Source organism: Perissodus microlepis, chromosome 4, assembly GCF_051167445.1.
Source record: "Perissodus microlepis isolate ML-2025 ecotype Zambia chromosome 4, ASM5116744v1, whole genome shotgun sequence".
Classification (NCBI taxonomy): domain Eukaryota; kingdom Metazoa; phylum Chordata; class Actinopteri; order Cichliformes; family Cichlidae; genus Perissodus; species Perissodus microlepis.
Window position 1 is genome coordinate 8,605,183 of NC_140464.1, and position 23,546 is coordinate 8,628,728.

Sequence of the window (23,546 nt, forward strand, 5' to 3'; positions counted from 1 at the left end):
TGCAATTTCTCCATACTCAAATTTGCCTTTTTTCCCCAGCTGGTTCCCACCAGTATCCCATCATCACACTCCCATTCTTATGTTCTCAGTGACTGTAATGAATTCCAGACCATTCTTTTGAGATATGTGTAGGCTTTCTTCTTGCTTCCAGCTCCCATTGCTACAATTTCAATCTTCCTGCCAGTTTGATGGGGCTGCCAGGTGCTTCTAGCTAAACCATATGTCCCTTGACACTCTGTCTTGGGGATGGGGGAAACGTGGAGAAAGGGGGGTTAAAGAGGAGACTATCTGGAGCTACCTCTGAGAAAAACTCTCCCTAAAACTCAGTTGGCTGACATGTGGCAAAAACACAGGCCACCAAAACAAAACTCCGGTTCTAATTCCTCTTTGCGCTAGGCCTGAGAGAGCTATAGATAGAGGGATGGCAGGGAGCTCTTCACTGTTTCCCCGTGGGGTCGGAAAAACAGATCCTGTTTCAGTGAGCCAGTTGGCTTGGTGTGGCGCAGTGACCGCATCGCCATCTTCGGCTCAGTCTGTCAGTCAGTCACAGTCTGCTGGTCTGCAGCTCCAGTGGTCAGGCAGGAGTTCATTCTTTTCTGGTGTCTTTGTCTGAATGTTTTTCTGACGGCCAGACAATCCTTTCAACTCTGAAACCTCAGTCTCTGCCTCGTCTCTGTTTCCGATCCAGGGCTGTGATTCTGCGCTGAACTGGTCACACCATCGTTCAAGCGGCTCCTCCTGCCTGCAGGTAAGGCCTGTAAGCCTAGTGATAGTTCTGCTTGCACAAAGGCATAGTTACATGTATACACACACACACAGCAGATTTTTAAAATCACTTACAATGTCTCTGCAACAGAGACATAGCATAAACAACAGCTAAATGCCCCCAGAGAAGAAGCTGCTTTTGGCTGCTCCCTTATCTGTATTCTCTCCAGTGCAAAAACCAGTACGACACAACATGCATTTTTATACTGAAACTCCAATGTGAGATTCTGTGTGTATGTGCTGAGCCTTTTGTCATTTTGCCGCACTAGACGGACGTTTTCCCAGAAGTCCATGCAACCCAGCAGTGACCTGAAGTTACCAAGTCTCTGAGATGTATTGTGGCAGACTTTAAATGTGAGGAAGAGAAACTCTCATCACCCATCACCTCTGTGAGATGAAAGGCCCCAAAAGCAGCCAGCCACCCTGCTGGACACAGCTCAGCTGTTATAAGAAGTGTCTGACAGAAGTGGCAGGTACTTGACCTTCTCTCTAGCTTTTTTTCTCTCACTCTTTCTCTCTTCTTCTCTTTTCTCACACTCTCTTTCTCTGTGTCACTGCTTTGCCACAGGCTGACCACTCACGCCTCCCCGCCTCGTCGGTGTTGTCAGAGAGCTAACAATCCCAGCCTGCTGTGCTACACCTGCATTTATTTGTTTATTCCCACTGACTTCTAATAAGTACTCCTCATGAGTCCTTGTGGTGGCGCTGATCTTGACGCTGTGCAGTCCTACTTTCTCCACCTTATTACTACAGGGGTCTCGTGGCTCAGGGAAATTTATTGGCGAGTTAATGTCAATAGTTGGTCCAAGAAATTAGAGGATGGACGCGTTTCTGCTCAATTCACAAGTAAAAGAAAGCTCTGGGGATTCGAGTTGTATAAGCATGGTTTGTGTTACTCAAGTGGAGTTAGATGAAGAGTACAATAGCATCCACAGACTAAATCAAGGGAGAATTACAGTGGCAAACATTGCGGGTTACCTACTGTATTCCGAGCCTAGATCTGCATGTCTGGGTGGGGAGGGCAGTTGAATTTTTAACAACCTTGATGCACATTTCCATTTCTCCTGCAGACAGTGTCCCATGTATTCATCTCTCCTAACAATGGTGAAATGTCAGCATACTTTCAGGCTGGTCTAAATTAAACATTCATCCCCTTTGAGTATACAGCTATAGAGCTGTTCTTGCCATCCCCTCCCACACTCTTTCTTTCTATTTTCATATATAAGGGTTCGTCCAAATGTGGAACGAGAACAAGACACTTTCTCTCATTTTAGGCCAGATGGTCAGTATGTAGCGTTTAAATTATTTTAAGTTTGCTAATATGCTAAATAACACTTCTCTGGCTGACTTTCATGGTCACATCCCAAAAGTCCCAAGCCTTTATATGTGCAATGGCCAAGAAAGTTAAAGACAAGACTTAAGATGGGGAGTGGGATATTTTATTAATGGGAACTATTAATATTCCATCGCAGGGGGACGATGGCGTGTTTCTTTTTGCAGAAGCATAATGAATAACTGAGCGCCTCCATGGTACCCGATTCGTAGGCATGAATATTCAGGCTCTGGCGATGTATCATGGGAGTGTTAGGAGCCTCTTCTCTACCCTATAGTGGATCACACCCAAGCTCTTTGTCTCACCGCTCTACTCCTACTTTTATTTCTTTCCATGCACATTCAGCCAATGTCACTAAGGCCAGCAGCATCTTGAGACCGGCAACTATAGATCTAATGCTTGGCTCTCAATAACAACCGTCCACAGAGGCTGGATTGATTGATTACACTACTGTGGCTTTGTGTGGGTTTTTAATTGATTGATTTATAGTGGGCCTATGATTGATTATGAGTAGTCAGCAGTGGGTTGGAGTTGGGCTGTCAGGAGGACACAGGGTGAGAGGTGAGCTCTTGTGGCCCCTGTGATATGTTTGTTCTTTTATCCAAGAATCCCACTTTTATGTGTAACACTTGGTAGAGCCACATTTTGTCCTTACCTCGGTCACCTCTCTGGAGCTCTTTTCTCCCTAATTTCAGTGAATGCGCGCCTGTGTTCACATGTGGTGTTGCCTGGAGCTCTGTATGTCCTGTTCTTGCCAACAAAATGTTCAGTAATGTCAAGTTTGTGGTATTCAGCAGGTACAACAAAGACCTCCTTACAAACCTCAAAGAACTAACTCTCACAGTGCCTGTGTAGGAAAATAAAAAGAGATCAAGCATAAAAAGGAGAAGGGAAAGGGAAAGATAGAGAATCACATGACAGTGCAGAGGGAAAAAAAAGAAAGTATTACCCCGCTCTTAACATCCCATTCAGATATAATGCTGAGGAAAGAAAAACTATGAAGGACCAGAAGAAAGAATCAATTTGGTAACATAGATCAGGAAGGGGAGACAGTTAAATGCAATGGCAAACAAACATTTCGACAGTAGACATGCCATTCTCAAATGATACACTGTCCCAGTGGGCCAATAAATAACAAAAATCTATGCTTATTTCGACTCGTAAAATCAGGCCGGCCGAGATTAGGGGCGGTTGGTGTGCTACCACCAAGACAAAAAGCCTGAATGTATCAGTCATTTCTTCAAGTTTCATTAAAGTCTGATCAGTGTTGTCTCAGGATGTGTAACAGATAAACAGATGAATGAATTAACAATAAGACAAACAGAGAACAAATGGATGAACAAACAAAGCGCAAACAAATACACCAAGAACAACAAAGAAGCAAAGAAACAATTCAGTGAACAAAAAAATGAAATAAATGGACTAAAGACTCTTGCATGGAAATGGGAAATGCACATGGGTATCAGTCATTGTCTTTTTGTCTTTAAACTCCCAATGCAGAATAAAAAGTATGGGACAAGCATCTTGGCAGCTAAAGGCTTTGTTTAATCACACATTAAATTAGCAGTGAAACAGGGACATGCATTTATTGTGTCATTACAATTTTAGAAGGGTACAACAACAACTCTGATTACATTGTGACTAGTTAGTGCATGTTAGTTTGATCATTTCCTCAGTGTCTGTGTGTATTTTAGTATTCTAGAGTGGGGGAAAATCAATTTTGATATACATTACTGTACAAAATTACTGTCGAAAAGATGTTATTAACTGTGGTGAGCTTGCTATTAATATTACTGGAGAATGGCTTTGTGTGTTCTTATTGCACTTGTGGCTGAGACTGCTGTGATTTGAAACTGAGCTAATATCTTTAAGTCAAGCGATCTAACAGCACGAAGATGCTAGGCAGCTAGGAGGTAGCTATTAGAGGCAGATGTTAAAGGGAATCTGTACTCAGCATCAGCCTGGACAGTGTAAGATTCTTCACCAAGAAAGAACATTATTCCTGATCCTAGAAACCTATGCCTTTGCAATGCCTCAGAGAAGCTTGCTGATCGTTGCTCACATACATCTAGATATGCAATATCTTTTCTTTTAGTTGGAGGTAATATGCAGTAATCTAACACTGCCACTGCTTATCCTTTTTTTCAAACAAAGGGTTACAGCACAGAAAAGAAACAAGAAGAACTCATCCTCTTGTTATCCTGATGCAATTAGAGCCCATGAGTGGCCCTCAAATGCCAGTTAAAGTCTGGAGGATGTCATCCGAACTTTGTTATGGCTCCCTGTGTCAGGTCAGTGATTATGGCTATCCTGACTTCTATTTGAAGACTGAATACAGTCTGCTTTCAAGATGAAGAAGGAGAGGTATTACCCATAGAGCTGGAAGTTGTGCGCACTGCAATGCCTTGGCACTCTTCTTTGGTGTGGAAGTAAACTGCAGATGCTTAATTTGGAACATACACCCAAAACTTCTTAAAGTCTTTTTAAAACACTGGCTTCAGGCTCAAAAAGTTGTTTAAGGACCTGGTGGAGGGAGAAGAGCAAAGGACCTTTTGGCTTTAGCCCTGAAGTTAGGACAGGCAGACAATCCTGCTGCTTTACCAAGAAAAAAACATAATTGAAAGATGCTTCCGAGATGGCAATACTGGTTGCTGCGACTGTCTAGGAGGTAGGAATACATGTAGGAATACATGTGGTTCCATCACTGTAAAGCAATTTTTTTCAAATTCTGTTTATTAAAACAAATTTTAAAAATCCATATCAATTTGCATAGATATGTTCAGTCTATTTATATATATATATGCAAATAAAAGCATATAAGGTGGTTAAGGCTAAAAGTCTGAAAACATACGCAGTATGAGTAAATCCATAGGTAACTCTGTTAACCTATGCGTATCGCTAACTGATGCATCACAATAGCTATTATAATGTACTTAAAACTGATATTTGTGAATATGCTGTTAACTGGAGCCACCAGAGGATAAAGACTGATTTTTGGAGAAGCTTACTTATGATGTGCTTTTGACTGAAAATTGTCTGGCAGAGGTCAAACAAGTTCACAGCCACTCCCTCTCACATTTCCTGATGCTGTCTCCTTCCTGGACAGCCCAGAAAGAGAGATGTGTGACTGAGTCACATATCACAGCCATCTGTCAGCCAAACATTGCCAGATGTGGCTGATGATATTAAAAGTGGCAACACACAATATATCAAAATTCCTATGCTCAACAGCAGGGCAGGTCAAAGATCACATAAAATAAGGCGCCCTTTCATTAAAACCAAGTTTCTGGGTCTTTTTCTTTTTATAACAGACAGGAATAAGTAAATATGCATTCATTCTATGACAGTAACTTGTACTTTCTAAATATGGGTTCCTGCTGGCCAGGCAGATGACATGACTTACTGCAGAACAGCGTGGCATCGTGCCTTGAAGAGTAAACCTGAAGATGGAGGGCACATCGGTATGGTTTCCACTGACTGGATGCTATTAAAATCCCTGCAAATGTGGCTTTAAATATGAGAGTTCGATAGGTTTTTTTTTTTTTTTTTTTTTTTTTTGGATAAAGGCCCTTTTTTCTTGCCAAAGCACAACAATAAGTGCAATGCAGTAGGTCTGCCATCGACTGTCTATTCACCCCAAGAACACTTGCTGTCTTAGCTCACAGGTACAACAGGACAAAGTACAAAAGGGCTTACTGAAGTGGAAGATACACTATAAGAAAACTTTATTCGGAACACCTGCTTCAGCCAGTTATTTTGCTGCAGTGGATAGAAACATACAGATTAGGAACTTCAGTCAAACTTAACATCTAATATCTGATTTAGGAAAAATATCACCTGAGTGATCCAATGAGCAAAAAGTAAAAAAAAAATCAATAGGAAATAAAAGAACAACTAAACAAAACAGACAGACAGGCTGTAACAACAGAGAACCACATTTTATCCCACTCCTGTCACAAATTCCCAAAACTAAGTCAAATATTTGTTCTTGTTCATCAAAATTAGTTAAAAAATGTGAAACCTGGATTTTTTTTACTTCAATTGCAGCGTCAGAGTTTCAGAAGTTGATGTCAGCAGCACATATGCATAGATCCAACCTGTACACTTCTTGCCCCTTACTACCAGTTCTCTGTTAATTTGACGTCATAGTCTATTTGATTGGTTCTAGTAATTTTATTGGTAAAGCACTTTTAAAATACAGGAAGTGCTTCACAGTTTGGATAAAAACACATTAAAAGTAAGTGTAGAGGCTTGTGTAAATACATCGATGCATCATATTAAAAGCCGTCTAAAAAGGAGTTCATGAACATGAGGGTGACACTGAGTGATGCTTCCCAGTGACCAGAATTGATTAGGCTAATGGAATCAGTGGTGAGATTTTTTAATAGGGGAAATTTATTGTGCAGCAAATTTAAAAAAGAATTGTGTGTTTTAAGAGCAAATCATATTAAACGTAAAGCAGGGTGTTCCTAAAACATTGATTGATTAATAACAGATTAGAGATGCAATAATTAATAATGTTGTTCATGTAGGTTGGCATTTCTCATACTAAAAGCCTGATTGAACAAAATAAAAATAATAAGTTCTCATGACCAGCTGTGTGTGCTTGGCTTTATCTAGGTGATAGAAGTTATGGCCTGGCTGATGACAGGCCTGACCAACACTTGGTCCTTCTTGTGTGCAATTTGCACTCTGTCACCAAGTGCACCTTAGGTTTTCTGAACAGCTGGTGAACTTTGGTAGACACTGCAGACTGCCAAAAGTGTTCTTTCATGTATTAAAATTCACATCAACACCGTCAGTATAGAGCCCTGGGTATGTTATCTGATGGATATGTTGCTTAAATTAAAGCAGTATATGTAAAAACAACTTCCTGTACTCAAAAGTGTTACGGTTGCAGAATTGGGATCCAAATGCATTGCTTCCAAAAGCAGACAGACGTAATAAAAAAAGCAATTGTTGATTTAGTTGATGCAAGGCCAAAATACAAGCTAAACAATATCAAACCTGAAGCACATATAAAGATTACAAACTCTGGCAAATAATAATAAGAGAACCAAGAAATCAGGGAATGAAAGACAGGAAGCTAAATGTTCAGAGGACACAACAGAAAACTTAACCTTCAAAGTAAAAAAAGAAAAGTAATTCAAGAGAATGACGCAGGCCTCAAAAAAGACTGAACAAGTCTTGGACAATAAGAATATGACAAAAACTCCTTTTAACTAATAAAAATATACCTGAACCAAAACGGAGACTCATTACTTGAATACAGAAACACAGGAAACGAAGACTTTATGTTTCAGGAATTAAGACCTTGAAATGTATACACTGAAAAAGAAATGAAACAATGAATCATAAACCCAACCTAGCGTTAACAAAAGAAAAGAAAAAAGACTAAGAGCATAAGGATAACAGTGAAAACAAACTCAAAACCCTTAATAACCAAAACCCCAACACTCCAGATCCCACAGACCATGACACAAAAGTAAGCAAGAGCGCATAGAGTATCAAGTTAGTTCCCAACAATGCTCATAGGTACTTTTGGGCCGAACTTGTCTTAAAAATTTAAGTCAAGTGTGATTGAAGCTTGTGGTGTTTTTAGGTGTTGTTTTGACCTGTAGAGCAGGAGGTGCATCTGGCTTTGGCTTTGGACAGTCTGTAGGTTCCCTGTGGGGCCCAGCAGCAGAAGCAGTAACGGAGTGAATGTTACTAACCCTTTCTACTTTCATTAGAGACAGAAACTAGAGGATTACTGCCAGGGGCAAGGCTAATGACTGTCATGCCCGCAGAAAGCCGATTTACTGAAACCGTGGCAGGAAGGCGTGAAGCCAAAATCTCCCACTAAGTCCCAGTGTGAGGGGCCTTAATAAAGGAGAGACTCTGCTCTATCGCCAGCTTTCTTCGGTGAAAAGTTGTGAAAATCACAAAAAAGTGTATGTAATACATGCGTCCCCCCAAGTTTACCACCAGCATTAATCAGCTAGTAAAAACAATGGCATAATGAAAGTACACAGAAAATTGCAAATATAGTTACCGAAATGATGACATTCCCTTACAGATCCATAAACCGACCATAAAACTCTCTTTTGCAGGCAAATCTATTTTTGAGGAATTTGTAATTCCCTCTTATTTTCAAACTGGGAGCATGCAGAAATAAATAGTCCCATCGTTGGCACTAACTCATAAGACTGGAATCACTAAAGAGTGTGGTGAAATGATTAAGTGGGACAATACAAACAATAAATCTTCCGTCTCACAATAACAATACAGTGCAATGCATGTGTTTAAATGTTAATGCTCTTTGAGGCTCTGCACAACTGCTTGACGATATTCATTTTTCCAACGTATGAGTTTGGTTCTGGAAATAGAAGCATTTTATTTAACTAGAGCATCGTCAGTTAAAACTCTGTTGATGTGATGCTAAAAAGGGGGATTGCACAAGAAAGCAATGCAACGTGGGAAATTCAGCACTCAAAGCAATAAGCGCTGTCCCAATTGCTAAGACACGTTTATATTCAACAACACCGTAGGGAGACTTTTCAGTGAATTTAAGAATATCGAATCTGAGGAACTTCCTAACATACATACTGCTACTTCTCATATTTAAACAGATTCCATTTTCCGTTAGCTTTCTCCACCTAAATAGCATGCACATACACACAGGCTCGCAAACACACATGCCTAGGCATTGATTTGGCTGCTTCAGGGGCAAGGGAGAGCACTCATCGAGAAGTTCGGACAATTGATCTCTGGAGGGCATGAGATACAGGGCCCGCTTTCTTCTCTCTTTTCTCAGTCGAGTCTTTCACTATCTCTCACACACACTCTTCATCTCTCGTCTACTGGACATGTTTCCTCTGAATGTGCATTCTCTGGATTACAGCGAAGTCGAGGAGTAGCGAGGGAGATCATTGCTTTACTGAGTGTTTGGGTGAGATACTGTGGGTATAGCTTCTCAACTCACAGTTGAAACTCAAAGTTGAGATCGCAAACCCAGAGGTAAAAAACCCACAAAAACTAGCAAAGATTTTTATACTGTTTCACTCTGTTGCATCAAAATCAGGCTCTAGTTCCTCTGTCCAATGTTTCTTATACTATTGCTCAGAGGTGTTGTTCACATGTCTAGCATTTTAGCAGTGTTTACACTTTTGTTAGTTGTCAGTAGTGCATCTATATGTTCAAACAGTCACTGTCCATTTAAGCCTGGACCAATTACCTACTGCATGTCCCTCAAAGTTCCAATTCCACTGACTGTGTAATCTCCAAATACTCGCCAATTGGTTGGGGAATACACATTTTTCTATAGTGACTAGAGGTTGCTATGGTGACATGGCCTGCGTGACTGAACCTACATACAGACTGGAAGCACTGTGGTGACCAAACATCAAGTGAAGGTGAAATAATCGTTGGTAATAGGACGTGGGCAGGAGCCAAGAAACTTTAATTCAGCTTCAAGCCAAGCAATGGGACTACCGATCAGAACACATGATACTGCTGATTTAGATATGATGTGAAATGGACATCAAAGATAACCTGAGAAAAAGGCGATGTAGGATTTTAAAATGAATACCATGGGTGCGTTTACTAAAAATCTTGGACCGCAAGGTTAAGGCCAAGGGTCACAGTTCCTGAAAATCACCTAGCATTTTTCAAATTTATTCCACAGGTGCATGTACGAGGAGGCTGAGGGGTAGCACTGGTGGACGTCAGTGTTTTCAACCCCAGTACTCTGTCCTTCTCTATACATGTGTTTTCTTTTTTGTTTGCAGCATAGTGTTTAGTGTAGCCAACACTGACTTGCATGACATCACTTGAGAAAGTTTATTAGATTTTGCACAGCTTACCCTGGAACCATTAAAGAATTTATACCACTTTCATTGCTTCATTTGAAGTAATATTGAAGGCATAAAAGGAACATATTATTAAAATCAGAAATATTTGTCAACATGCATCATACAATAGCTACACAAACCAGCGTACGGAGTTCCTCATGTTCAACACAAATGGCAATTTTAAGCAGTCAGATGAAAGTACTCTGTAACATACTAACTATCGCAACCATAATGATGTAATCCAGATGCAATACATACATCTGCTAGTGATTCAGTTTTCTAGTGAAACAAAGGCACTAACCATGTAAGCTAAAGTTAAATACGTTATAACCATTTTCTTAAACTCCAACATATCACAATTTAGGAAATGAAATACTTTTTTTTTCCAGCATCAGGAAGTCCAGCTGTACACTAACAGTTACACTTCATTCGCTTGGTCACCATAAGTAAAATGACGGGCTTTTTTGTTGTGTTTCTTTTTTTCCCCCCTACTATTTTAAAAACTGTATATCACAAGCTGGAAAGTCTTTGTGACCATCTGATGTCTGACTGCATTTTCTCTGAAATCCCTGTATATTTGCAAAGAAGAAAGTCTGGCGAAGGATTAGGGAAGAACAGCAAACTGCCAAAATCTGCACAGCCTGTCAGAGTTTGGAAAAGAATGAGACAGGAGAGGGAAAAAAATGTCAAGAAGGAGACTGCAAATGAGGCTTGTTTCAATAAGAAGATCGATGGGGATGAAGAAAAGATGTTGTGTGCATCGATGATAAGTGTCCACGGGCAAACACGAGGGGTGCCTATAGAAGTGGGATATATGCGTATGTTGGGAGGGAAGTTGAGCAGTGAAGATGGTGTGAGAGAAATGATGGCGAAAGTGTGGCCCACGAGAGGCTGCAGATAAACAACAGTTTTTGACTACATTTCCAGTGTTTGTGTGACTTGAAAACCATTTTTATAATAAAGAAAAGACTGTTTCATCATTATAGAAAAGACTACATGAGAAGAGACTCGGTAAGAAAGCGGTAAACAGCATCCAACAACACTTTTTAATTGCCGACTTGGATTCTGCTAAAATTCTGCTTTATCTCTTTGTATTGTATTTTTTGACTTATGTGTAGCCTTGATGATGATCATTCATGGCTTCTGTATTAAGTGGGAAATCTCTATGGGTTTGGTAATTATTTTAGGCTGTTGCCCTTTGTGTTATTCAGTTTCCTGGTCTGGACCTTTTGTGGGGAGATGTGATTGTTGAGGACAGCCCTTCAGCAGTTGTGCATGTCACGGGGTCTTGTGGGGGATACACTTTTCACCACGAGACCCATCATGGCAAACCAGCCCAAACAAACAGAGTTGCTCTGTTTATGATAATCTTCTTGTAGTAGTATGTTATTTATTTGTACATTCTCCTCTACGTTCGGCTTGTACCGCACGCTGCCTAGCTGTGTGCATATATTGAAGTGAATCTTTGTAAAGAAGAAAAACCTAGGTATTTCCCAGCCTTGATGTCAGCTGTGTTACTCAGCTTCTTTTTCTCAGTGTTGGCAGCTCATATGTTGTGAAGCCACTGACCCTGAGCTTATGGATGAGCTACCAAAGAGCTTTCCCTCATCTAGTCATGATGCCATTAGTCAGTGGTAGCCTCTGAAAATTGAAAATGTAACAGTGGCTTAGTGTATATCCATGTCACCTGTTTTGGTACCATTTGATTTGGTATTGTAATGACTGCAACTCTTTGAGCCTACATTGTTCAGGAATGTGCCGCACAGTGTATGTGAGGACGTTGCAAGCTGTGGAACAAAGGCATATTGATTTTTAAAGAAGCAGTGCAGATATGCAGACATTTCTTGATAGGTGTCACTGTATGTTTATCAGATACCACTTCATTGATGTGTTCACAGTGACAGTAGGACAGATCAGTTGCAAGTGTGGAATATTTTTTTTAATTATTTTTGAAAGCTGATGGCAATAGGAGGAGATCTCTCCAGTGTTTCCCACCGCTTGCCATCCTGTGTTAAAAATAGTCATACAAACGGTGACACTGAGCCATCATGGCATGTCATTTTTGTCATCATCTCTGTGCTGAGAAATGGCTGGAACACGTGACAACCTGTCGATTGAGAGGAGAGATAGTCATGATTGTCCACCTGGCTCATGTGTTTGTGTTGGGTTAATTGTCAAAGAATACACGTGTAGGCTCTAATCATGCTGAAATAACATTAATTACTTAATGCATTGGCTCTGAGTCATTTTCAGGGTCCATATTTTACTTTTCTTCCCTGGTGCAAAAATAAGGTCTAGGAGTAACCTCTTCTTGTGGCTTTTAATTCCAGTGACAAGACCCTGTTGCGTCCCTCTTGCCAATGTCAAAAAGTGATGATATGGAGATGATAACATGTAAACACCTTAAAAGTTTTGTAGTTCTTCACCATTTTTGGAATTGGCCATTCTCCAAAACTAAAACCATTGTAACAAATATAACACAGTGTGAAGAGGTACCAACACCATCCTTTCGGATAGTGTTTACTGAATGAAGATGGAGAAAGCACTAGGCATTAACAAGTCCCTAACCCAAAGGTGCTCTCCTCTCCATCTTGTGCTAGCAGTGGGGCTCTTGAGCATGTTGTTCACACACAGGCACATCCATCTTCTTTTTATCCCAAATTACTTGCCGTCTTTGATTCTCACTCCCCGTGTAAATGAAGTGGGTGTGAGAGGGCGGGAAAGCGGTGGGCTGATGGATCTTATTAAAGGTGTTGCATTGATAATCAGTGGAGAGACAACAAGATATGGGTTGAGCAAGGAGGAGAAAGAGAGAAAGAGAGAGGCAAGAAAGGGGTTGGGGGGGATATAACAAAAGATATGTCTCTGTTCACAGTGGCAACATGCCCTTGAGAGGACGGAGACAGAAAAGCCAAAGAAAGACAGAGAGAGCATGGGAAAAGAGATGGAGGAGACTGTTGAGCTGTCACAGATGTAGCCGTTATGTCACTTTGGTTTATCTCCATCAGTGCATCTGACTGACCAGGGAGGCAATTTCACATGTTTGAGCTGAGTGAAACTCCATGTTTACGAAGGGATAAACGTTTGTAGGACTCTCTCTCCCTATCCTTCCATCCATTCCGTTTCCTGGCCCTGCTCTAGACCTCCATTTAGGAAGTGAGAAATTACACATCTTTATTTATAAATCATGGAACTCCCATATCTTCCACTTGGTAACAATAACTGCACAATTCATTTGCCTTTTTCTGGATGCACTCTGTCTGCTACGGGGTGAGTGTTGCTTTTTTCCATATGATAATGTGTTTTTTCTCAGTTTGATTTGTTTATATTGAACTGTGAACATACAGTGCGCAACATTACCGAAACACCAGTCTGATCTTTTCCTAACATTGTTCCTATTCAGTGCAACTGCAGGTCATGCCTTACAGAGTTCTTGCAATGAACAGAATATCACTTTGACAGGAGACCTCAGGGGATGCCATCCCGTCTCTCAGTCGGATTATTTCCACCTGCTACGATGTGTGGCCTGGAGGACATGCTATTATGATATTTTCTTTTTAAAAGAAGGCATATGTTTGACTGTAATATATACAATTAGATCTTGTTCTGTTTATATCCAATGGTGGGCTAGGTTTGGATACAGCTGCAACAGTATTTGTTGCATTTCTGTATTTAAAGGGAAGTGACATATAAATTTAAAAAAACACCTGCATTATACAGGCAAAACTCAGACCTTCAAGCATTTATCCGGCCTGTCTATCGGTTTAGGTTCTCAGTAAAGCCATTGTCCGGAAATGTTGAAATTTTAAGGCTTTAAAAGTAAGTATGATTATGCCACAGGAAGTCACAGAGTCAAGGACCATTTTCATGTTATTTCATGTCAGGATAATTTCCTGTATGGTTTAGATCTTTTTTTTTTATAGATATTTAGAAATTTTCCATTTATATGTCATGTTCAGGCAAGCAATACAGGATATATAAAACAGTTAGAAATATGTCAACGAACAAAAGAATTACAAATTAGTTTTGAATGTATTTAATTTTCTAAAATGTCCTTATTCTCCCAATAGTTATCATGTTCAGACTTTTGGAACTTGAGATCTCTTCAGCATAAACTAAACAGCTAAATCACTTTTTAACTGACCAACAGCTGGCGGAGGATTTTGTATGCACAAGATTAATGTTTGGGCTTTTTTAAAATTATAATTATAATTATATTAAAGCATTGTAACAAACTGCATATGCCTTGTTCTGGTTATTGATTGGGATTTTATTGCCTTATTCCTTATGACGACCCTTCTTATCTCATTATGTTGTAGACAAAACTAAGTTTGCCAAGCTTGGAAGTCAAAGTCGAGGTGATGTGGGATGAGAAAGGAAAGAGAAGTGTTTGGGGCTTGTACAGAAGGTATTATACACACACTAGTACACTGCATGCTAGAGAAAACACACTGAGCCTGTGAGCTTGACTTTATTAGATTCAAGCTTAAAGTATTGTCAGTTACAGCTGGAAAGCTGACTTTACGTAATCGCACAGCCTGAGACAGCCAAGCAACCCAAGGATGCACGAAAAGACACACACACACACACACACACACACACACACACACACACACACACACACGTATATATGTGTGTATATATATATCTCCAAATTTAGATATTTCTTATACTGTGAGGTGTGAAAACTGAAAGTAGGCTAAATTGAATTGTTTATTATTAGAAGTATTTAACTTTTCTAGCTTCAGTGTAAAAGAAGAACAAACTGCTTACAGAACTTTTAAATGAATTTAATTAAATGGAAAAAAATAAAATGAAAAATCTGTCAGATGTGTTGACAACAAAAACCGTGTCAGTGGAAAACAATTTTTAAACTTTATGAAAATAACCCAAGAGTTATTATTCACTTTTGTTTGTCATTTTTTTTTTTTTTTTAATTATTGCTTGTTTTAGGCAGCAAATTAACTTGCTTGTGGCCAATGCACTGCTAAGAGATTACAGTAATTTCATTTATTTCTATGTGACCAAGTTGAGTTGTAAAACTAAACCTTGTAAAACCGTTTTAAACCTCAATATTCACAAGGTCTGAGTACTGAGCAGCTCCCATTAGCAAATCAAAGTCATTTGCTGATGGTAACTGTCAAATTTCAGCTGTTTGTTCCAACTGTTTATTTTTCTCACTACTCTTACTAGCACCAATATCTTTTGCAGCTTTAATGATATAGAGGAATAAAGGCAACACAGATACAGAGAGAAAGCAGAATATCTGTGTCAAACAGCATGAGATACTTCTGAATTCTGTCCTATCCATAGACAGCAGAAAACATTGACATGCCTCCCGTGACGTTTGGAAGAATCCAGTTGAGTGTTTTTGTTGTTGCCACCTTGGTGTTTTGAACTCAATCTGACAAAAAAGGGGTGGATCTGACTGTGAACCCACATGCTCATTGGCTAAGGACATGTCAATCACCAGCACCGAGCCAATGATCAAACTGTGCATAATCTTTCTTTTCTGAAACAGCCTAACTTTTTATTCACTATGACACAAAATGAGTGATGGAGACCATGAATGTGGCAAGAAAGTGTTTACAGAGGTCAAGTCAGAGAGCAGTTTTCCTGTAGACTTCTATATTGTTGGAAGGTTTAGGGTTTTTTTTTGCCACCACCCCCACAGAGATTGTCCCCTGGTGGCCATTTAAAAGAATGCAGGCTTAAGGTCCTACCATGTTTTATACTGTTTATGGTCCTGTCAGAGAGCAGGCTGGTAAAATGAACTAACATTGACTCATTAGAAGTGATTTCGTCATTCCATTAATTTGACTTTTAAGTTGGGCTGGTTCAGATTCGTTCAGCATACGCTAGCCCTATCTCTTCTTTTCATTCCAGTTTTGTTAAATGTCACATTTCTCAATTTGTCATTAGTCAGAGTTCAGTGTGGAGTGACACTGACTGACAGCCAAGTCACGCTGTGGCAAACGATCAGTGATGGATTTGACTGAACCAGCTCAAAGGGTTGTTTAAAAAAAAAAAGCATGATTTTATTATTACTTGTTTTCATCCGTTGCTGAAAATAGTGAAATTATCATCGAAATACAGTTTGTTTAAATGTCATCGTCTGCTGGCAGGGACCCTACGATGTAATTAAAAAAAAACTAAAAAAAAAAAAAAGCAGGGTAGAAAAACTAGAACTTTCCTCACCCTGAGAATTGAGAAATGGGGATGCTTTTACTTCCCTTGTTTTATTTATGAGTTAATCACAGTGACTCGGTGGTGCTTTATGAAAAGTAAAAAGTATAAGTAATGTGTAGTTTTTCCCAGAGTTCATCCTCTGAAAACTATGATATCTCTGCAGAAATGTGTGAGTTACAGTTAGTCAGATTAATGAGAGATTTCAGAGATTTGTTGTTTGTGTATTTTTCTTTTCTTTTTTTTTAGGGTCACAGACAGAGATGTGTCTGGTCTGTTAATTTATCAGAAAACAGTAAAAGTATATTAAAACAAGAGATGTGAGAGAACATAAGGGTCAGTGTGGATGATGCAGTTACGATGCGTAAGTACAACAGAGCCAAGAACTGAGCGAAATGCATAGAGGAGGAAGAGGACAAGGCTTAAAAATTTCCCCCACATCGTGTGCCTTTGGGTTATATCTCAAGTGCACCAATGAAACAATGTTTTCTCACAATAAATTACACATGAAAATGCTGGATCATAATATATTTGCAGACTACATATAAATGTCATTAGGTATTTAACTGTGTGTCTCTTTGAATGTTCCTATCTGCACCTCTGTTATGCTCCCTCCTTGTCTCTCTCTGTCTTTCAGAGTTTTTTTTTGTTTTAATTCGTTTCTCTGGAGGGGATTAGAATAGCAGCAGTCATGAGGGAGTTGTTACCTGGATTAAACTTGATTGGTTGCTTTCTTGATTGTTGATGATAGTAACATAAAACAGTAATCCACTGGATAATGATGATTCTCTCGAGATGGTAACATGGAATTAGAATCACCAGGAGACTATGTTTTCTAACTACCAACTAAATTAAAAATCTAATTTTCATAGCTTTGTTTTATTGCTTCTCCCATTTCTAAATCTTTATAGAAAAACAGATACTGCTAAGTATTAGTACTAGACTAAGATAATAAGCTGTCTGCGCTGTATGGGTTTATTTAATGATCTGAGTGAGAGCTATTTTAAGCTTAAATACCGGACATTAGCAAAGTAAATTGCAATGACACTATAGCTGACTCAAAACACAAACTCTCAGCTATAACTTTTGAAGTATTTTTCTTGTCAGTGTAAAGGTGTTGTACTTGTCAAGCAGCATAAATGGATGTTGTGCATTTTCTCTGGTGACACAGGTTTTAGCAAAAGATGCTCTTTTTGGTTACAATCTGGCGCGATACAGCAGATACAGTATATATATTTAAGTTGAATAATGAGCCTTGTGAAATTATGTGATGTTGATAGTCAAGGATGTCTTTTAGTACATTTGGGTGGAAATGTGTAGGCCGGTTGAACATGCTTATTGAATGTTATTCCAGCCGCACCTTGGCGTCTCCCCAAGTTGCCCATTAACTGAAATGTGTGAGCAAATGCATTTGACTGCGCTGAGTGTGACTTTGCTGAGTGTGACGGAGTTTTCTTTTCAGAGGAGGAAAACAGCGCCTCTTGAATCATTGGAGCGTGATGCATCTGTATGGCAGCAAGTTGGGCCTCTGCACTCGTGCAAATGCTGTGACACCCTGCTCTGCAAATGTCAGTCCCATCCAATTAAATGGTTGAGTGATGCCATTGCCCACAAGGGGATCCCGCCGATGAAGTTCTTTGTTTGTTATCGGCTTTGTTTCCCGTTTTTCATTTTCACAGACAAGAATGTTGTTCATAGATGCCCCTGCAATACATTCTGAGAGAGGGAAGACCCGTGAGCTGTTACAGTGCCATGTTTCATGCAGAAGTACCCTCATGCTCTGTCTGTGATTCTCTTGGGTCATGTCTGTGCTTGTTATTCATTTGCAAGCAGTTTGGACCACCTACACATTGGCTATATTTACAACAATGTCAGTCTGTAGTCTGCAGTTAACTTCACTTTGATTATTGGTTGTTCTCCTTGTCAAGCATTTACATTATCTGTCTAGGCTCAAGAAATTCATGTGAATGTTCAAGAGCAACCAACAGTAAGCAATGGTCTCTGTTGAGTGATGATAGATTCATAAAAAATCCACACAAAGCTCAGTTATTGTCGTTATAATGCTATAATGCTGTTCTGTCTGCGGCAGAAAACAGCACAGTTTTATGTTTCCTTGGAGATTGAGCTAAAAATTAGCTTAACATTTGCCACCACACTGTCTCGTGGTATATAAATACAAGGGGAGTCTCATACTTGTTTTAATTTTAACATGTTATATATAAAAGAATCCCATAATGATGAGCCAGGCCAATATAGTCATCTAAGAGGACATACTTTACTGTAATGTTCACAGAGAAAAATTCCTTAACATGACTATAAGCCATACTGTTTGTTCTTGGCTGTCTATCAGAGCATGGAAGGGTTATTGGCTGACTTTTGCTCATATAAATCCTGCTTCAGCAGCCACAGTCATTTCCACATATTAATTAAGCCAACTTGCAAACCTACTGCTAGTAGTAGCTGTGCCAATGTGCCACTCTTACAACAAGAAGATAACGCGGAGGAGAAGTGTGCAGGCATTTGCTGTCTTTTAGGAGGGAAGGTCTTAACCCGTGAATTTGGATCTCGAGGCATATTCTCCAGATGCTAGGCCAGTCCCACCCTTTTCTGTTGGATGTGTGTTTCACACTCTTACTAAAGTCATTAGCCAAAGCCTTTTACACTTTGGCACCAAAACATTTTTCAGGAAAGGGATTTAAGAGCTCTGTTGAACTGTTTCCTTAACTGGGCTTGGTTTGCTCACCATGTTTTTTCCTGTTGAGCTTATGCTAAAAAAATGATTCAGATAGTGATTAAAAAAAAGGACAGACCTTATAGGACTGTAATTCCCTAAAAGGAATTTGATGTTCATTCCACCATGTTAACAGTGACACTCTCCAAAGGCAGCACATGTGAAAGGTTGGACACTACATTACAGGGAAATGTTTTGTGTGAGGGGCTTCTGTATGGGTCAGTGGGTACTGCCAAGAAAATATTCAGAATCTGACATTTGTTCAGGGCTTGTCTTCAATCTGCTGTAAATATTTTCTTTGCCAATGAAGTTAAGTCACATTTGTGACTTATAAGAATTATAATTCTCTCCAACACATTCGAAATGATTGGTTAACTCTACAAGCATATTGAATTCCTCCTGAAGAACTGATGATTACATACTGAGGGTATTATGAGAGCTATTTTGGGAGAATGTGCGCAGTGAGCTGGCAGTGGTAGACATTAAGTGGTCTAAAACTAGATTTTTCAGCCTGGCTTATTAAATGTTTGCTAATTGACAGTGCAAAGGTCATGATGTTCTTGGCTTGAAAATGCTCAAATACCTCGGGACAATTTAGCTGTCTACTATTTCTATGTTTAAGCTAATTGAGAAATCCAGCACATTCTTTTTCCTTTAGCTTCTGTGCAGTACCAATATATTAGAGAAAAGAAAGTGGACATTTTATAAAGATTAAAGGACATGTAAGTTATTAAATGCAACAGCTGCTTAATATGGAACATTAAATTAGTTTTATATGTCAGACATAAGTTACAAAAGTTAAATAGTAAAAAATAAATTACACTGCTTACAATATGGATTCCTGGATACATGCATTGTTTTAAATCCTGCAGATTTCATTTAAGAAAAATAAATATGAAGGCAAATATATCAGACACACAAACATAAAAGCACCAACAAATAATCCAGAAAGATAACGATGTGGTTAAATAGTAGATAGCTTTAAATTCATAGACACAATAAATTTAAGTAATCAGTTCACTGTAGTTTCGTTTATATACCACCATTTCATTGTCTGAAAGCATTTTATTTTGTTAAGGTAAACAATTTCCAAATATTAGCATGAACACCAGCCATGAGATCCACTGTGAGTAATTTGACTCCAATGGTGGGGGGGAAGGACTCCCTTTTAACAAGAAGAGACCCCTGGCACAACCAGGTTTTGGTAGGGGGAGCCATCTGCCATGAGTAGAGTTGAAAGACAGGAAAAAAAGTTAATGACATGCAAATAGTGGCAAATAGATGGGTAGTCAAAAGAGAAGAGTGAAAGACAAGCTCTCATTGCATCATGGGAGCAGTACACCTAAACGGTGTTCCACAGCAGAGCTTAAGGCTCTGACTCCCAATAAACAGTATTTGAATAAGAGATTTAGCTTTGAATTTAAACCTCATCATTATGTACATGTTTAGAGTCCACATTAGCAAAACTCCAAAACACTTTTTAAAAATTCACATCACTATGCTTTACTATTCTTAGTTAGCGTATTGTCTGTCTTGTCTTAATGTCGGTTTATAATGGAGCACTGTAACAAAAAATAATTTCCCCCAGGGATTAATAAAGTATTCTGATTCTGATTCTGATTCTGATTACAATATCATAACAAATTAAGACATGTATTATATTTTGTGACTCCTCTAACAACTACAAGGAAACTACATTAGTTCTGACTTTAAGATTAAAAAGCAATGACTTGTACAACAAGCTCAAGTAGACAAATGCAGCAAGTCCCTGAGGGGTTAAGAAGTGTCCATCAACTGTCTGTCTGCGCCTCAGCCTCAAGCTTTTCCTATCCTCTATCAACTCGCCTCCCTTCAAAGTGTCAAGTCAGTAAAAAGTTTCTTTAGACAGTGGAGACTCTACTGAGTGCAGCTATAGCCTAAGGAAGATTTATTAAATTGTAGTCTTTTTTTCTCAAAATTGAAAGTGACAGAAGGAAAAAAAAAGAAAACAAATTTAACGATCAAAACGATTTGTTACGAGTTTTGTTTGTCTATGGATATCTGACAGCTGATAAGGAAACGTTGAAGCATTGACAGGAATAAATAAGTTCCAAATGATGAGGAATAGTTTTTGTATATTCATACTGAACACTTAGTTTTGTATATATATAACATACATACACCGACAAGGAGAATATGGCATTGATGGAATACAACTCTGACAGCAGACACAATGTGGTAGGTTATACCTTTAGGTATATAAATATTTGAACAGAGACAACGTTTTGTTTTTTAATAATTTTGGTTCTGTTTGTTACCACAATGAATTTTAAATGAAACAACTCAGATACAGTTGAAGTGCAGACTTTCAACTTTAATTCAGTGGGTTGAACAAAAAAGGCTGCATTAAATGTGGGGAACTAAAACATTTTAACACAATCCCTTCATTTCAGGGGCTCAAAAGTAATTGGACAAAATAAATAACTGAAAATAGATTGTTCATTTCTAATACTTGGTTTAAAACCCTTTGGTGGCAATGAAGGCCCGAGGTCTTGTTCTCATGTACAATGTTCAACCAGGCCTTTCAGTTGTTTTATGTTCGTGGGTCTTTCTGTCTGAAGTTTAGTCTTCAACACATGCTCCACTGGGTATTCCACTTCTTTGCTTTAAAAAACTCCTGGGTTGCTTTGACTATATGTTTTGGGTCATTGTTCATCTGTATTATGAAATGTTGGCCAATCATTTTCATTGCACTTAGCTGGATTTGAGCAGACGATATGTCTCTGAACACCTCAGAATTCAATCAGCTGCTTCTGTCCTGTGTCACATCATCAAAAAACACTAGTGTCCCTTCCCAGTACCACTGCTAGCCTTGCATGCCCAAGCCTTTACACTTCTTCCACCGTGTTTTACAGATGATGTGGTATGCTTTGAATCATGAGCTGATATACGCCTTCTCCATACTTTTTTCTTGCCATCATTATGGTAGCGGTTGATCTTGGTTTAATCTGTCTGTGCTGTCTTTTTTAGATGTTTTATTTTGTTTGTTTGATTTTTAGCAAAGTCCAATCTGTTCTTTCTATTCTTGAGGCTTATTAGTGGCTTGCACCTTGCAGTGGACACTCTGTACTTATTTTCATGCAGTCTTCTCTTCATGGTAGACTTGCATTTCAATACACCTACCTCCTGGAGAGTGTTGTTCACTTGGTTGACTGTTGTAAAGGGGTTTGTCCTTACCCTGGAAATGATTCTGCGCTCATCCACCTCTGTTGTCTTCCATGGATGTCCAAGTCTTTCTACATTACTGAGTTCATCAGTGCTTTCTTTCTTCCTCAGGATGTACAAAACTTTCGATTTTGCCACTACTAATATTGTAGCAATTTTTTGAATGTTTTTTTTTTTCTGTTTTCACAGCTTAAGGATGGCTTGTATCACCTGCATGGAGCAAAATTTTCCAAATACAAGCACCACTCCTCAAATCAACTCCCGGGATACTGATAGTGGACTTCCGGAGGTGCAGAGAAGTACACACCCCCATCACCATCAATGGTGCTGCTGTGGAGAGAGTGAGCAGCTTCCGCTTCCTTGGTGTACATCTGGCTGAGGTTCTTACGTGGTCAGTACACATAAACAAAACAGTAAAGAAGGCACAACAGCGCCTCTTCTTTCTCAGGAGACTGAAAAGATTCGGCATGAGCCCCTGCATCCTCAGGACCTTCTATCGCTGTGCCATTGAGAGCATCCTCACTGGATGCATCACCACCTGGTATGGCAACAGCACCGCCTACAACCGCAAAGCTCTCCAGAGAGTAGTACAGTGTTCTGAACGGATAATTGGAGGTGAGCTTCCCTCCCTCCAGGACATCTACAGGAAGCGGTGCCTGAGGAAAGTGGGGAGGATCATCAAGGACTCCAGTCACCCCAGCCATAAACTGTTCAAACTACTTCCATCAGGAAGGAGGTTCCGCAGCATCCGGTCCCGTACCAGCAGACTGAGAGACAGCTTTTTCCATCAGGCCATCAGACTGCTGAACACTTCATAGACACCTCACCTTCACTACTGGAACTTCAACATTATGCACACAAGAATTTCACTCACATGTACTGTACCAGTGTACCTGCACATGTGATGTGACAATAAAAGTGATTTGATTTGAATAAAAGTGGTTTCAGTCTACCACAAACTGCAGCCTTTTCCTCCTTGTCATCCCCCTCTGTGTCTGGTTGGTTGGAAAATAGCTGCCTTTTCATCTGAAACTTATAGTCCCAGATGTTCCAATCACTTCAGTGGTCACAAGTGTCCAGAATCATTCTTCTAAAAGCACTTGTGAAAAAACGAATTGCTCTCAGGAGCTCGGTGAATTCCAGTGTGGTACTGTGATAGAATGCCACCTGTGCAACGAGTCCAGTTTTGAAATCCCTTGCTACTAAATATTCCACAGTAAACTGTTGGTGGTACTGGTAACAATAGCAACTCGGCCACGACATGGTCGGTCATATAAAATCAGAGAGCGGGTCTGCGGATGCAGAGGTGCAGAAGTCACCAGCTTTCTGCAGAGTCAATCACTACAGATCTCTAAACTTCATGTGGCTTTCAGATTAGCTCAAGAACAGCTCATACATGGGTGACATCAAGCTGTATGCCAGAAGTGAGAGAGACATCTACTCACCAGGATCTACATTAAGGACATTAGGATGTAGTGTGGTCGAATGGTTGCAC

At 39.5% G+C, this 23,546-nt stretch overlaps 1 long non-coding RNA gene across 1 annotated transcript; it reads left to right on the forward strand.

The window, feature by feature from the left end:
* Window positions 1-561: 561 nt before the first annotated feature.
* Window positions 562-23,010, forward strand: LOC146388257 (uncharacterized). The gene is made up of 3 exons (XR_014799979.1): window positions 562-748; window positions 1,035-1,238; window positions 22,241-23,010. It is a non-coding gene; the product is annotated as an uncharacterized LOC146388257 (long non-coding RNA).
* The last annotated feature ends 536 nt before the right edge of the window (window positions 23,011-23,546 follow it).